Here is a 17,942-nt window from a genome sequence, read left to right as displayed (position 1 = left end):
GATAAGCACTTTCTAGAAAAATAAATGTTAGCGTATCTGAACTTTCATAAACTGTCTTAGGATCGAACCTGTCGTAATGTTTCCTTCCCAACCTTCATGAAGCTTTCCCTCAATTTCCATTTACATATACAGTACATGCAGGATTTTGTTTGCAATATATATCCCTATGCTAAATTATAACACAATGCGTTGGTGATGCCAAAACAACCAACAAACTAAGATTAGATTTAGACTCTGCTGGTTGGGATTTTTATAAATCGCTTTGCAAGAATACTTCTTAGCATAAGGTCCATTTAAATATGTTTTAATGTGGGTTGTAAAAAGTTTAATGAGTGGAATCAACTGTCATGTACAACACAACCTGAATTTTTATGCTCAGATATATTGAAAAGTAGACGTATATGATTACTATTCTATGACCTACAGAATGTCACAGAAGTGGTGCTTTTAATTACATTATGTTCATTCTTATACTTTTAATCTTATTTCGTAAATCCCTCATATTTCAAACAGTATATCATAGTAAATCAAATTTTAATTAGTCTTTGTAAATCCACTTTAGTGCAATATAAAAACAATACTTTTCAACATAACATTTCAACATAACTTCTATATTTTACATGGACTTTGGTGGATTCTTTGTTTACTCTATAGGATGTGAACATAGCTGTAACGTATCAAGGAATTCCATAGTTACATAAAAGATGGGTTGAAAAAAGATATATGTCGATCAATCTTAACCTATATTAAATGTAGTCAAAACTCATCCTACTGTATATTTTTATTTATATTAATCCGGAGGAATTTCCTTTCTCAATTTAATGCCTGTAGTTCAGAGTAAAAATGAGTTAACCCAGTGTTTTTCCACAAGGGTTCATAGGAACCCTGGGGTTCCCCGATCATCCCTAAAGGGTTCCCTGCAATTGTCATGTCATTTGGAAATTGTACCAAACACAGAAGAATTTAAAATTCACCTGATCTCGGATGTGCTATTAGAGAGGGTTGGGGTTCCTTACAATGCATCCGATCTCAGACCCGCTATTAGAGAGGGTTGGGGTTCCTTACAATGCAGCTGATCTCAGACGCGCTCGTAGAGAGGGTTGGGGTTCCTTACAATGCATCTGTTCTCAGACTGATCTCAGAATTTTAAAATATAATTATAGGGCTACTTAAACAAAAAAAGGTTGAAAACCACCATCTAACCCTCGCATAGAGTAACTCATTTTTAAACGTGCATATTTAAAACAAAAAGGGAGTTGCAATTGCTCTATTGCTCTTGCAACGTCCTCAGGACACCACAAGTTGTTAAGCCAGGGGGGTTTTATGAAGTCCTAAGAAAGTTTAGAGGTGTTTGCTAATTTTTCTGTTGATCATGTTCACTGCTACCCTGGAGAGGTGACCTTTGCTGTTTGTGTCATCAGGGGACAGCCATGTGACCATGGGATAACTATCCAAGTGATGATTCAATTGCAGTTGCAGGAGTGCAGGGCAATCTGGTGCTTTCGGACTTCCAGCAGCATAATAGGACCTGAAAAAAAAAAATGAAGGAAAAATGTGCACTCGTGAACATTTGCAGTGTAGTTAGCAGTAAAAACACATAAACCGGCGCCTCAAAGAAATAAAAATAATAGTCTGACCGAATATAGTCCAATATAGCTGGGATGAGTTCCAAGGAAGTATCTTCAATGAAGTCTCAAACAAACAAACATAAAAGATGACAACATAGAAGAAAAAAAGAGAAAAAGATCATAGTGCAACTAACAACAAAAGATCACTGATAAGGTATGCAAGAAATGATAGCAGTTTAATACAATGAATAAAAATAAATATAAAAACAACAAACACTTGATTGTTGGGCAAGAGACACTTATAAAGCAATGGCATCCAGTGGGGCTAAAATTTAAACCCTACTTACAGCAAGGCTGATAAACGTGAGCCTGTAGCACAATGTCACTTTTCACTCTGAAGCCTGGGAGAGAGATGGCACAGCTCTACCTCTTGAAGCTCCACACCGCTGGGAAGCACCGCTCTTGAAGCTCCACACTGCCGGAAAACACTGGCCTTCACTCAATGCCCCATATCTGTCAACTGCTTACCATCAAACTTTGGCAAGCTCACTTTCTTCCTCATCTTTAAGGCTCAGCTAAAATGCCACCTTTTATAGATACATATACCTGCTTCTCAACAAATGCAACCACATTGTGCCATGAATTAAGATGTCTATTGCATTTCTAGTATTTTTATTGTTTCTGTAAGTCTCCCATCATATACTGACTTAGACTGTTTTTTGGGGCAGGGATCCCCTGCCCTATTTGGTTACATTCACATTTAATGGTCTTACAGTAACTCGGGTTGTATATACAACTCCCCGTATTTTGCATGGACTAAATACTTCTACCGTAGAGTGGGTGACAGTATATAAATATAAATAATATTTATAAATAATACATGGAGAGTGATCTTACTATCTTCTTTACTCAATGTGTTAAAGCCGCAAAACATGTAACTGCACGTTTTTTTAAAAACAAATTTAAATAACAGAATTGAAGCGGGGGGTCTCCGGAGCTGAATAGTGTTAATTTCAGAGATACTTACCTCCGTAGGGGGTGCTGGTATCTGTGGATTTTAAATGTCTAGCTCACGTGGGGCCAAAAGGAAGCAGCAAGTGATGACGTCACGGCTTCCTATTTGGGCCGCATGACGTGGGATATTTAAGCCGCCATTTCATTAGGCACACAAGTTCCCTGGCTGCAGATACCGGCACCCCTTATGAAGCTAAGTGTATCGGGAGGCAGCGGTCCCATAGCTGAAATTAACACCGTTCAGCTCCGGAGAGCCCCTGCTTCAATCCTGCAATAACACTTTTATTTTATTGTGTAGAGCTACATGTTTTGATGATTTAGCTGGTCTGTAACCCAGATAATCTTCTTCTATTGCATTGCCATCGACACATTTATTTGTATACAATATGTGATAACGTGTTACTAAAATAAACGCTAATTGAAAAGTTTCAAATAGCAGTTTAGCTGAAATCCACATCGGAAAGAGAAATTTGCACTTGAATAAAAAAGTACAGTCCAAATCTCAATGAAAGGATTCATTGTTTGTAACATGCTATTCCTTTTTTTTCGACATGATACTCCTGCAAAATCCTGAATAACCCCAAACCAGATATTAAAACAATCTGCAAGTGACAGGAAGATTTTAATGTCTTTCAATGGTGATGCCAACAATTAAAATAACCATGACAAAAGCATAATTCTCCTATGTTTTATTACTTTTGTTCTTGCACCTGCAAAAATGTTACAGTGCAGTTACTGTTTACGCAAATGTCAACTTGGAATTTTGTTCAGTAAGGTTTGAAAAAACATATAATTAAATGTTATGTGCTGCAGTGTGGACAATTATAGTGTTTGTGGGTAGGCAGGCATAAACTGTAGTGTTTTGCTCAAAGGTATTAATACAGTATGCGCTTTTTTTCGATCAAAGCAATCGCTGCTCAAATGTTCTGCATCAAACAAAAATGTATCTATTTTTTTCATATGAAATTATACATTAAAGTACAAGATTGGATCAGAGGGTATCACCATTATACACATTTTTCAGTCAAAATAGTAACATGTAATAAATCGATCATATGCTGGGCATTATATTGAAAACAGTGCAATGAGAAAAGATTACAAGAACTTCAAATATTTACAGATCGTATATATATATAAATATATATATATACAGTGGTTGACAAATCACCAAAAAATCTACTCGCCACACAAAAAAATCTACTCGCCACCTAGTACCAAACGTGTGCTGCTTGGGCCAATATTTACTCGCCCGGGGGTTAAATCCACTCGCCCGGGGCGAGCAAATGTATAGGTTTGTCGAACACTGTATATATATATATATATATATATATATATATATATATATATATATATATATATATATATAACAACTTAATGTGTAGAAGATATATATACTGTGGTGATGATGCATTCTTATCAAGGAACAGAAGTGTTGCTGCATACAATTGAGTACAATCTTTGATCCAGGGACACAAGCTTTAATGAGTTACGCTTCAGACTTTGACCCACAGTATTAATTAAGATTTTTTTTTAAATGCTATAGATATTGTTTAGGCCCATTATGCTTTGCAAACAAGTCCTGCAAACCTACAGTAGATGTCTAATCAGACACTTCGCCTACTCAATAATATACTTCAAAGAAGCCAGATCCTTTCCCATTTTCTCTCGTAGGGTAATACAGTGGGCGACTGCAGACATGTTTGTAATGTTTAGCTTTTGGATTGAAGCGAAAAGGACACGTTTTCAAGGCTGCACAAATTGGTTTGGGCAGGTTCAGTAATCATAGATGGAAATATATAAATAATATAGAGGAATCGAAAGGCCTGGCCTTTCTCGTCTAGGTCTGCAGTCCTGGAATTGCCCATCAGTTAAAATGGAAAATAGCCGAAGGAACATTTATCTTCTGCATTTTAAAGCGTTTAAAAACTATGTTAAAAAACATAACTTATTCCCAAAGATTTTAATAGCAATTTAGGTATGTAATTGAACTAATTAGACAATCAGATGTGTATCATCTTCTTCAGCTAAAGCTAATAGAAACCATGCAACAAAACAGAAGTGACTATGATTTGCTTTATTCACTTAATCATATGTTGGTGTGAGTCTCTGTCAGTAAAATGTCAAATAAGGTATGGCAAAGTGTACGTGGCTATTAATAAATCCAGGAGAATGACACAATGACGCAATATATCCCCTCAAACCTCATTTCAAATAACATAGGGAGAGACTTTTGCACTCATAAAGGAGCACAACTGAGGTACCCTGGGAGATATGCTAATGTTTGTGCAAAGTATATTTATATTAGTCACATCATCCACCATCAGGTGGTAAGAAAAAAAACAATGTGGCTTGTTTGAAGTGGTTTAGCTTTTTGCACTTTTCGGAGCGACTGTACTATACTAGAATTCGATTAGCTTGCAAAAAATTCGAGTTTAGTTATTCTGCTCGGATATGCAGACCCGGATGAGACTGCTTCCAAAAAAGCATTCCCACATAGTTTGGACAACTCGCAGCTACTAGAATATTTTCTTCCCAAACCCCCACCCAGCCCCCGAGTGACATAGTGGTGATGGATTCCTGCTTGTTTGTATCGTGCAATGTTAAGGAACATTGGACACTTATATATAAGTAGATATGACTGCATTGCTAACTATGTGCTATCTGAATAAAGGGACACACTTGCCTCAGCATAATGAATTTCAGAATTAATTTATAGCATTGCACTAAATCCATCTATCTATGGGCCTTTCCTCGAGGGTGCATACATTCTAAAAGAATTCCAAAAACATAAGAGAAGAGGAGGAGTTGGGGACACCTGTCTGCAGAGGGTAAGTGTTTGGGATATTCATGATCCTTATGCTGCCCTGATGCTGGTTCAGATATGGCACCGCTGTTATGGTAGTCATTGAGACAGCATTATTTTTTTCTATCATCACTACTCTAGAATTGCTTTAGCAGCTAATCCCGCTGCTTTAGTATGACCCATTTTGAGAGATTTGTAACAAGGTGTAGATCGAAAGCTTGGGCTCTGTGGATCAACTTTTTTTTATCAAAGCTTTAATTGGGCCTTTGACAATGAATTACATTATGTAACAGGTCTCTGTGTACTTCGATGGAACAGAGTCTTAAAATGGTCTCTATATTTTCAACATTCCCCTGTTTCACCAGCTTTGGGTATAATTTGCAACCCGTTTCTAAAGCAGTCAACATCTCAATGCATTTGTAAGAATTTATCTCAATGCATTTGTAAGAATTTCCAAATACCTCTAGATTCTGCCAAGGAAAATCTGCCTTGCTTTTGATTCTGTCTTGTATCATTGAGTTTGTTGCTTCCAATCCCAATCAACATGTTACAAAAATAATTATCTACTGTATTTCATTGCCAATGTTCAATATTTGATCAACCTGATGTTCAAATGAAATGGAAAGAAGAAAATGACATTTAAAGGAACAAAGATAACTACATATCTTTGGTGTGGAATTGTAGTTATCTCTCTATGATTAATCATTACTGATGTGTGCACTGCTCAATTCATTATGTATAAGTTCCAATTCAAACATTTATGTTAAAGCTAATATTATAAAGGTGTAAATATAATGATATTTTTTTTTTATTCCCAATGGCAAGTCTTGCTTGGCGTCCAATGGAAAAATGTACAGGGATTCTTAATATATCGTCCATCCCTCATTGAATATTTATAATTGAAAATAATTACCAGGCATTCTGAGATATAAAAACTCAGAATTCTATTCAGCCCAAGAAAGCTTTTTGCCAGGCATGGGAAAATTGTAGAAAGCGTCACTGCATGTTTTATCATAAACACAAGCCCAATCCATGCAGTTAGGGCATAAATGGTTACTCCAATGTCAAAGAAGTGAGCATAACATCTCAGGTCAAAGACTCTTCATCAGATGTACTGTACAGTGCAGTGTTTTATATTATACACCTTATATAATACAGTACATATTAGCATTTATCTTTGTTCAAAATGGAAACTTCTTTATACACATGTCTTGAAGACTGATATAATCAGACACCTTTCTAGAATTAACTACCACACTCCCTAATGAATGACATAAAATATACACTTTTCTCCAATCTACTTAGTATTATAATTATTTCCTTGGCATTTGCTGTCAAACGTGTGATTCTACTTGATTTGGAGCTATTTCCCTGTTTATCCTTATCTTGGATCAATTCGAAGACATGTTTTCATTCTCTTACTGAATCAGCCATCCCCATCCATACTGTGATGTTCCTGTCCCACTACACTTGTATCAATGACCTCTTTTGTCACGTTTCCCTCAGTCTAGCACTTACAAGCTTCAGAGCATTACTTAAGGGAGAACATATTGGCAAACGCTGTGTTTTAAAGGTTAAGCACAAATGGCAACAAATCACCATAGCAGTGAAGAGTTTCCACGAAGGAGTGAAGTGGAGCACAGCATTGAAGTTGGGGGCTAGACACCAGTTAATGAGATGTTAAAAGTCCTTTAATCCATGGTTGACATCATGGTACAGGGGTGTGTAAAACTCTAACGCGTTTCGGGCCGTCGCCCTTTGTAAAAGATTGGACATCATACACTACAAGTCCCCCACATTTTAGGAGATTCATACAGACACACAGGATTTTGATTCACTCCAAAGGGTGGATTTAAGTGGTTCATTCAATACCCTTTTAACCCTTGTATCATTTAAGACATTATTATATTACAATGATTCTCTACAGCTGAGCATTGATTTTTGGAATCCTTTCCTATCTTTGCCAAATCACCACAGTAGACAGTACTGGCAGCATACAAAACTGTGTTAAAGATGGCACCACTGTTAGTGTTATTTGTACTGTGTTTTCATTATTACAACTACAGTAGTGCATCTACTTCCCCATATCCTGCTGCTGGCTGAGGGATGTGTTGCAATCTCAAACTCATCTGAGGCGGAAATGTTTCTGTAGATAGCAAAGCTTGAAGTGACCTCAGAGGTCATTTAGTCCTCATCAATATTCCCACCTCTTTCCCCAGAACTAAATCAGAGCCTTAGGCAAACAGGATTTATTTATAGCTTTCTGCAAAGACGTCTATTAGTGTTTGGACCTACTGCTGCAGGAATCCATTTTCAGAATGATAAAATTAATAGCATTCATTGGATTTTAACTGTTACAAAATACATTCACCTATCCCTAAGCATTGGAGTAATGGATTTTGGGCCTGAAATGCGTGCCAACTAGCGGGGAAAATAATGGACTCACATGGTTACTACTAGGCATTAACTTTGACTATTGTCCAACCCTGTAAACATAACGTGCTACGTAGTATTAACGTGTAAACAAATTCCTGGTTATGTCTATATTTATATTTTATTTCATAAAATGTACCATGCCACAAAAAAAAAGGCACAATGGAATACAGATTTACAAAGCTACACATTATTGCTTATGATGTTACACACTGTACCACTATTTTTTAAACTTATTCCTACTGTGTATATGGTCTAGTAATATAGCCAGAACGATGTTTATTCCAGGTGTGTACTTTGAAATAACGTAATGAATGTCAAAGGTTTATGTTATGGCATACAACTACTGCATTTCAGAAAGTTATATATTTCATAAGTAATATATGATTGCTATGCCATACACTCAGATGTTCAATAGTGCTGCAATTAGAATAGTATATCAGAAAAACGATGCCATTTGTTTTGTTAATTGCATAAAAAATAAACTAGGACATTTATTGCACAATTTTGTTTGCCAAAAAAAGTCAGATTTTGCTGCGTTTGCAAACTTTTGTGTAAAGTTTGCACACCTATACTGCTCCTTACTGTGTCTGTTTGTGTTACAGCTGTGCTGAGTACACTGTGGCACAATATAAATAAAGATATACATACATATATTACCTGTACAAAAGGGGATTATGGACGAAGGCAATTTGTGAGCAAAATTGATGCACTAGTGCTTCTATATACATATATACATTTATGTGTGTACAGTGTATATATATATATATATATATATATATATATATATATATATATATATATATATATACTAGCTGTACCAAGCGTAACGTACGCTGATCTAGCAGATCTTAAATGTTGTTAATTAAACATTCACATTTTTTTTAAACTTATATTTTTTTTATCAAAGATTTCTCTAAAGATGCAATTGTCAGTGTGACAGGGTAAATAAAAGCTACCAGCTATATGCCTGACTATGTCTAGTCTGCAGTGCAGCAGTGACTAGGTTAACTTCAGCTGGGAACCTCAGGACAATTAGTTGGATCCCAGCTGCCTAATCAAGGTGTGTTAAAAACCCCAGGCTGTAGACACATGCTGCCTAGCTGTTCAGGAGAGAGGTGATTACTGATAGAAGGTCTGTCTTTTTGTATGCTGTCTGAAGCAGGGAAATCCCCTGAAACTCTGGAGAGAGAACAGCTTGATTTAAGGTCTGTTTTGCAAAGTACATGTTTTATGGACTGTTGTGTTTACTATGCTGAAGCGAAGCTATTTTGTTTGCCATCCTGAAGACAAGGAATTTTGTTTTGTCTGCTAAAGAAAAGCAATTTTTGTTTTGTGTGCTGTATAATTTAAGGCTAAATAAATAAGCCTTATCAAGAAAACCCCGCGTGTATAGTTGCATGTACCCTGCAACATATGGTGTCAGAGGTGCTGGAATTTTCAAAAGGCTCCTGCAGTTAAAGGGCCACACACACACACACACACACACACACACACACGAATGGAAGAATTTTTTTAAGAGTTTCTGTGCGAGCAGACCAGACAGCAGGGACAGTTAATGCAGGAGCAGACCAAACAGAAGGGACTGTTAATGCAGGAGCAGGCCCGGCTGCAAGTGGAGAGAGATGAAAGACTACAGGCAGCACAGGATGAGCGGATTGCCAAGCTGCTGACCCAATTCCAAGGGTCTGCCAGTCCAGAACTTGCAAGCAGAACCCCCGATACTCCTGAGGAAAATGGCTCAGAATGAGGATCCAGAGGCTTTTTTACTGACATTTGAAAGAGTTGCCGAAGCTCAGGGCTAAGCTACAGATCGCTGGGCAACTGCTATGGCCCCGCTCCTCATAGAAGAAGCCCAGGCCTCATATCAGGGCCTCCCAGCAGATCAGGCAATGGACTACCAACAAGTAAAAGCCGCCATACTGGATCGCTTAGCAGACTACACAAAAATGTATTGTAGGCCCATAAAATGTAGCAAGAGAAACCTCTTACGCATTTCGTGATAAAGTGCGGTCACCCGCACGAAACGCGTAAGAGGTTTCTCTTGCTACATTTTATGGGCCTACAATACATTTTTGTGTACCGTGAAACCAGCAGTCCGGTCTCCATTTTTCCATTCGTGGCAGTTGCACCGCCGTTCCAACCTCTTTCTCTATGCTGCATCTACCTGGTAGGAGCACGGCGACAGCGCCGGGAGACCCACAGTTCAAACAAGTGAGTAACCAATTCATTGTTATACTTTTAGACATTTGTTTGCTACAATCAAGTCACTGGTCACAGAACACCTTTTCAAAAGTTCATATACGATTTACCTATGTGTTAGGCTATTGAACATGCATAGGAAGTGGTGAATAATTAGTGGTTGACTACGTGGGACAACACACGAAAGGGTTAATCAAGCTGTCTTTTGAGTGGGATCAAGTTTCAAGGTGCTACACTTTGCATGCAATTCACATGGATATATCTGGTTAGCGTCGCAGGGGGTTCATTTCTCCCAATTTCTCTTGTAACATCCCAATACAACAGTGTATATATGAACCATACACACTGGTACCTCCCTTGTTGGAGAACCCGGGGTACCCTGCAGCTGAACTCGCTAAGCTAGGGCAGTAGTAATACTCAGGGTCAGGCTTCTTTACCAGCCTGCCCTGACTATCAGGCACAGTGACAGAGTAACAGCGCCTCCTACCTGACTCCGATATGTACTCCACCCTGATAAGATGGATATTACGGCCCAAAACCCATACTTTTATCAAACGCAATATTTCAGCCTGTTCTTTGATTGTGAGCTGACCTTCCTCCCACCAACATTGCACCTTCTCACCCTCCTCTAGGACAAAGCATGTCCTGTTCAAATGGGGCACGTACCCCCTATGCATCGGGTCCCACCATGGTAAGGCGCCCACTATAGGTGTAACATGCAAGTCAGGCATAATAACATCATCGTTCATGGGGGCCATGGACATTACCGGTGATAAGGGCCAGGGTGAAAAGGGTTTAAAGCTAGGGTTGGGATCAGAAGGGGTACGCTGGCAGTGTGAAGCTGGGCGGGCACATTAGAGTCCTTAGACCGGGAGACTATTGAGACCTCCCCAGGTGGAGCTATAAAAGTGTTCACAGTCCCGGCAATGCTCAATTGACCACGGCCCTTAGCAGTAAGGTACCTACGTGCAGTAATGGCTGCAGCCTCTCGTCGGTCTCTTTCTTCTTTTCTCCCCCGACACTGCAGGAGAAATTAGTCCGATGACATATCACTTATCGGGGAGGTAGCAGCAGCCTGGGAGTCCGTCCGGCTGGACCGCTCCACCCGCTCAACTCCCTCGGATTGTGGAGGTGGAATCAGTACTGGGGTGGCTCTCATTGGTAGCACTACCTACCAATGAGAGCCGCCTCACTCCCAAGTCGGGTCCAATCTGTGCCGCGGCCGGGCCCGCTATTGCGCTGCTACGGCGCCGGTGCCAACAAGTCCACTTATCATTGGTAGCTGAGCACTACCAATGAGAGAGCCGCCGCCGTCCCTTGATGACCCAGTCCCTGAGTCGGACCAATCATGGTCCGACTCTGACCTCCACACTCATCACGCGGCCTCCCACCCACCATGCTCCCACCTCCTCTGACTCGTCATCAATTTGCGCAGGCTCACAGTTCAGAGAGTCTGCTGAAGAGTGAAGATGCAGGCAGCAGCACTCTCTCTGCGCAATAGGCACCGGCACTCTTAGTTCTGAAATCTGAATCCAATAATCCACAGACCACAGTAGTTTTGCTGCCTCAGGGGGCAGGAGGTAGCATTTGGAATTGGCAATAATTTGAAAATTAGGGTACAAAGACAACACAACGTTTCGCTGGGTGCCAGTGCCACCACATGCATCATGGTGGCTATTTATTAAGCTGAGCTGAATAGAGTGTGTGAGAGATTCTGAGAGAATGGAGGAATATTATGGAAAAAGCAAGACAGGGGCAGGGTGAGAGTGAGAGAGCAGCGAGAGAGAGTAAAAGTAAAATAGATACAGCAAAAGGGAGACAAAGGAGCATGATGCTACTATGGATGGAAAAAGAAAGGTGGGGAGAGAGAGGGAGCACATGATAGAAAAAACCCTGCACGGTGTCTTGTGTGTTGTTGAAAAAACAAGGAGAAGCAGACAGTGAAAAACGAGGGAAAGCAAGCAAGCACTCAGAAAAACGGGGGAGCGGAAGATGTGGGATTATATCTGATGAATGATGTGGATGCCATCCAATGCTAAGGCAAGTGCTGTGGGGTTATAACTGGTGCTGTGTGGCAAGTGTTTTGGGTGCAATCTGCTGCTCTGCGTGCAATCTGCTGCTGTGGGTGCAATCTAGTGCTGTGGCAAGTGAAATCTGGCACTACAGTATATATATACTGTATATATTGTGTGTGTGTACAGTCATACTAATAAGTGCTCCCATATAGCTCATAGGTCGCAGCACGCCCCGTTCCGCAGTGGAACGGGATGGACCCTGATGAAGCATGCCACCAAGGGGAAACCCTATTGGGTGAAACATCCTAAAGAAAACATCCTGTTTTCCTTGCTTTTTTGAAAAAGAGTTGGTTTTGCAGTACTGAAGGGTCTTTTTTTGATTAGAAGTATATATACCCACCCACACTGTGTGCCACACACATACACTTTTCCTTTTTCAAGTTTCTATTACTGCATACAGGGCTGTTTTCAGTAAATAGTGCATTGTAGGTGAGTTATTTGAAGTTCACAAATCTCATCTTACCAATATAACTATGCATTATGCAATGAACTTTAAAGGGATTTTTCAACTCCCTGCAGCTCATCTACAACCCACTGTTTATTCAATACCGCCAGCCCGGTGATGAGCAGAGTATCTAATGATCCCAATTTCTTTTTCTTGTGCCCCACCTGGCACACATCATGTCGGAGGATCCTGCGCAGAGAAGCAGCCTTAAAAAGTAGTTTGACGGCTGGAATTTCTGCACTTTAGCGCCAGAGTGACATGTCAAGTACTCCAGGCACCCACCAGATCCTGCAACCCTGAGTAGCTGCTCTTTTTTGATATCATAACTACACTTTCACAATTGCTTTATTAACCTTCAAGCTTTCTCAAATTTGCTTGAAAATGCACCATTTGCCCACTCTTTTTTTCAAAATTTTCTTGGGGGGGAGAACCCCCCTTATGCTGGTCGGGCTCGCTTACTACAGTGCACTCACCACCACTTTTACGCCGGGCACTGGACGCTAACATTATGCCCCCCCCCCCTGAAATTTTTTCTGCGGACGCCCATGGCAGTGTGGATGCGGGTCGCGGGCCTCGCGCATCTCCTGGCTCCGGAGGAGGTATAGAGTGGCCCCCTTCTGGGCTTGGGCCCTGTATGGATTGGAGTCCCGGATCTCTTGCGTTTGGCAGGCCTCAGGCTCAGGAGCGGGCAGGACGATCTCCGACTTGGGAGCGTGGGAGGCCCCGAACCACAGCTTGGAAATAGTTGCACCCTTGCCATCTGTAGAATATATAGGATATAGACCTTCTTCACGGTCCTCCCTCGTAGAGTAGGTGGGTGTTGAAGATAGGCTAATTACCTCACAGTAGGCAGGTGAGCCTTCACCGCGGATCTCGAGCAGAGTGTTGGGTGGCTCTGACATCACTCCAGACGGGGCAGCAGAGGACTCCGGCCACAGCAGGGCAGCAGGTACGTGGCTGTGGGCCTCAATCCACACTCTTCTCTGGATAGAGAGTCTATCTCAGATTCGTGACTCACCCCACTCGATACAGCACAGAAACCGTAGAAGGGCGCTTGTGGCTCTGGATAGAATAGTTCCTAAATTGTGCCAAAATCGGTGACCATTTTGTCTTTAGTGATGGAGCAGCTCCACACAAACATCTGTTAGTCACAAGGTACATGTGGGTTTGAGCTCCTCGCATTCGGCAGTGTTGGGCTAGTCACGCCCAGCTCCTCCACCTTGTGGACCCAGGTGTCCAATCCAGGAGAGAGAATGAGGCGCGGTCTTAGCATTTTGCACTCATTCTGGAGGCTGGAAGAAGTGAAACTTGCTAAATATTCTGAAACTTTTGCAAGCAACCGTGCGGTCCCTGGTTCGACGGGAAGCACCATTTTGTGAAAGTACATGAGCATGCGTTCCCCCTTTTTGGCAGGAACCGCCATTTTGAGTAGCAACAGTCCTGATGCAGCTCCCTTTTGGCGGCTGCATTGTGTATGTCTGCAGCTCCTGAAACAGATGTTCTGGCACCCTTCCTCAGATACAAAGTGAAAGGAAGTGCGCAACTACAATCAATCACATAAAGTGAAGTGTTTAGTGATGATAAAATAAATTATTACGTGACCTTTGGACACAAATATTGGAGCGTCTGCAGCCGTGAGACCAGGGATGGCTCAAAACACCCCCTACACGTTTAGACAAAATACACAAAAACACAACGCACAACGCTCATAGTGCATTAAAAGAAATATTATTAAATCAAATAGTACAGGTAAGTATTATGCATACATCAGGGTAGATAAAAACCAGCATGTCAGGGGTTAATGTTACCCATGCACCAGACAGATCTCCAGATAAGATGTCATCTAGGTAAGTGTAGCTTCCCGTCTTTGGATCTCTCAGTCACGAGCCAAATCCTGGATAATCCCACTCCTTGGGGTAGAAAGTCCAGCAAACTCGTGGTGAGTGAGGGAGAGAACCGCTGTAGGGAGTAATCTCCTGCAGTAGTATGGTACACACTCGCAGCCCTCCGATCCTTGACTTCCGGACCTTTTACGTCACAAAACAGCGACGCTGCAACTCGCGCTATGATCTCCTCTCCAATGTGGGAAACCGTGTCCGCCGTAGTAGGATGAACAGTTCAAATGAAAGTATTGCCTAAAAACCTTCCAACGCGTTTCGAAACCACACGGTTTCTTCATCAGGGCTTACCTAGATGACATCTGGAGTGTGTTTTTGCTAATAAAGTTTATTGAAGAACTCCGGGAGCCTTTCTGACTCAGGCATGCGCAGTTGCGCCGAATCCACCATTGTATCCTGACCATTCCAAGACGGTGGCACGCAGGAGCAGCCGAGGTGAGCGGGTCCCAGACCGGAGATGCAGGTGAGGTAAGCTACTAACATCCCCCTGCACCGGTCGATTCTGTGGCCAAGCGGAGCTCCCTCGTGTATTGCCCCAGTGTCTGATACAATCAGATTGCTGCTCTGCACACGGAAGCGCACGACAGACTCTTTGACGATTGAGTCAACCGATTAGCCTGTGGGACCCTCCCCTAATCTCAACCAGGGGGAGTGGTTTCATACTATGCCCCGTGGGTATGAATCCAGCGAAGCAAAGCGCTGGTGAAGCGACAGCGGTGCTATCAAAAGTAGTCCCTGCAGCTGGTGTTGTGTGCGGAATGGAAGGGTATTTTGCAAGCAAGGCAGCTGCAAGAAATTGGCTGGGATTGGCGCCAAAGGAAGAACCCCACCCAGTGGGGGATAAGGGCGCGAAAGCTGTGACCACACCCTCTAGGACTGAAAGAGGTGCGGCCTCAATTAAAGGACATCCTATCCCATTGTGGGACCCGCCCATAATCGCTACTACTGGGGGCGGGTTCCAATTGTGTCAGATAGGGGCGGAGCTGAACAAAGGAGTGGCTGACAATCCAACCCCTGTGGGTCACTCACGCGGAACCAGCTTCCAGAACAGACCATTGTTGAAAGTGGCTCCCACCAGGACAATGGCCTGATCCCCAGACGTGAATACGATGGTGTCTACTCAGCCCTATGCAGTACCAGGGGGGGTACTGGTGATACGAGTAGCGGGCACTAAGACAGTGGTGGGCCTCTGCCTGCAATGCAGACTGCCCGGCGGTACCATGGGTACAGCGGCGCGCTGCAGTACCTGTGGCCTATGCCCACCTTTGTACCGATCCAACCTATTGACCCCCTGGGGGATATGGCTAGGCTGTCCACCGAGTCCCCTGGTGCACTGTGGACAAAGGGTGCAGATCCCGGAGAATGGGGATCGGAGCCGGTTAATACGTCTGGGTCCGAAGAGAATGGAGCGATCGGTCGTGCGACTGACCGAGAGAAGAGAAGGCGGTCGCCACGATCGGCGACCCCAAGTACCCTTAACGTGGATTCCTCGGACGAGGGACCCAAAGAACTATCCAGTACCCTGTTCTGGCCGGTGGCAGTGTCCTGTGGAGGGAACAGGGTGAAAAGGCCACTTACCGGAAGTGACAGTGGGAGGAGTCGGGCGTCGCCGGTGGAGCGGAAGCCTGAGAGACGGATCCCTTCCATTCCGGGGACCGGCGGGTCCAGTGGCAACGGGCGATCCACGCCCACCCTGCGGACTGGTAAGAATAGTCCTTGTTCTTGCCAGGCTCCGGTGCTGACACTAGCGGAGGGGCCGTGCCAGGCCAGGACGGCGCACATGGCAGCAGGTGGACTTCCGGATGTCATCGTGGAGGAAGAGATCCCGCATGGGGGTCCATCCCAAGATGGCGGCATATCCGAATCCGGCGATGACGTCGGTTCCGCCGGAGGTGGCGGAGCAAGCGGAAGTCGAGTACACGCGTCTCAGCGATCGGGCAGAGGTTCCCGATCACCCCGGAAGACAAAGAGCTGGCAGGCCGAGAGGCGGATCGAGAAGGGTGAGGCTCAGCCAGCGGAACCTCCGCTCAGTGGTATGGGACAGTCCGATAACGAAGAGCGGGTCGGAACCCCGCGTCTGCCAACCACCTACCCCTATGCCCAACCCCACGCCCTAGATAATGCCCCTGCCCCAGTCACCTGTTCCCGGGGATCCTCGTCCAGCTTGGGGATTGGTGAGGAATGGACTGGGGAGAGACTAGGCAGCTTTGCCTCCGAGGGTGGTTCAAGGGGTGGAGGACAATTGGGGCACGTGTCGAAGTCCCGATGGGTGCCTGAAGAGGCTGATGTGCAATTGGAGGAGACGCTGAAACACGAAAGGTGGTCCAGACCCCGTTCAGCAGGGACCTCCGGGGTATGCTCTTGGGGGGGTACCGAAGAGGGAGACTCTCGAGTCTGGGCCCGAGAGGCCTAGGGAGACCCGTTGGTGAGCGCCATTATTTGAGGGATATGTGGGGTGGATGGACCGCACGCGGTTTCTGTTAGAAAGGGATGATGTGGTGGACTACTGGTGGGCTAAAGGGGAGTTCACGCCCACCAAGAGGAAGAAAGAATTGCAATTTAGGTGGTTCCTGATAGGCCGGAACGAGATCGAACCAATGGGTCCTGATATGTTATCAGACCCTGTGGACCCAGATGAGCCCTTGTCCTGGGTATTACCAGGGAGAGCGGGGAACGCCAATTTAACTAGGTGTAGTCGGGCTGAAAGGGCCATTACAGCCAAATACAAGTACTCCCATGGCTTGGAGTATCCATACGTTCCAGAACCCCTCATGCAGGAGATTGAGGATAACAGGGACCAATGGTTAAGGGAGACCATAGAAGAATACATGGTCAATAAGGGGGGTGCCATTACTGTCAGTAAGGCGGAGGAAGGAATAGAACACCTAAAAAGGGTGTGGAGCATAGGGCGGAGTGTTTATAAACACAAGGTGGTGTGCCGGGCTGAGAGGGGTTTGCAGGGCATTTACAGTGTGACTGTCCTGGACATGGGGGGTCGGGAGGTTAAGAAACCTGATCCCTGGCACTATTATTAGGAGGTACTGGGTAGCATTGCGCGAGTTCGTGGCTGCTGGTCAGGGCGTGCTTGGCGCGATGTGGGTTGTTTCATACATCTACATGTTCTAATAAAAATGTGTGTATGTTCCATTTTACAGTGCTTCCTGAGGAAAGGTATTTCAAATTTAGGTCCCAGCCGGGGACGGTGGGATTCACCAGGGGGAGAATGTAGCCATGCTGTAAAATGGCTAACAGTCATCTCTCCTACTGACAGTAAGGCCTGGTAAGTTGTGGGCATGCCAGTAGTAATCATGGAGGTTTGCCCTCACACCCTGGTGAGGTGCCCTATGTATGGGTGGGAGTGGTCACATGCTCTGAATCCATAATTAGTGATGTCAGAGTTGTGTCAGCCCCCAGAGGATACATAAGGCACAGCACTGATCAAAAGTTAGTTGTTGCTAAGCTGTTGGAAGGTTCGGGTCTGCAATGTTATGCAAGGAGTAAAAG

The 17,942-nt window shown here is 43.7% G+C and overlaps 1 protein-coding gene across 2 annotated transcripts in view; it reads left to right on the top strand.

The window, feature by feature from the left end:
• HTR7 (5-hydroxytryptamine receptor 7) overlaps positions 1–17,942 on the top strand; it is a 111,215-nt gene that overhangs the window by 27,999 nt on the left and 65,274 nt on the right. The gene's annotated exons all lie outside the window — the stretch shown is intronic.

This window comes from Ascaphus truei, chromosome 8 (genome assembly GCF_040206685.1).
Source record: "Ascaphus truei isolate aAscTru1 chromosome 8, aAscTru1.hap1, whole genome shotgun sequence".
In the NCBI taxonomy this organism is placed as follows: Eukaryota; Metazoa; Chordata; class Amphibia; order Anura; family Ascaphidae; genus Ascaphus; species Ascaphus truei.
Note: the sequence above shows the minus strand (reverse complement) of the source record. Positions and strands in the feature narration are given on the sequence as shown.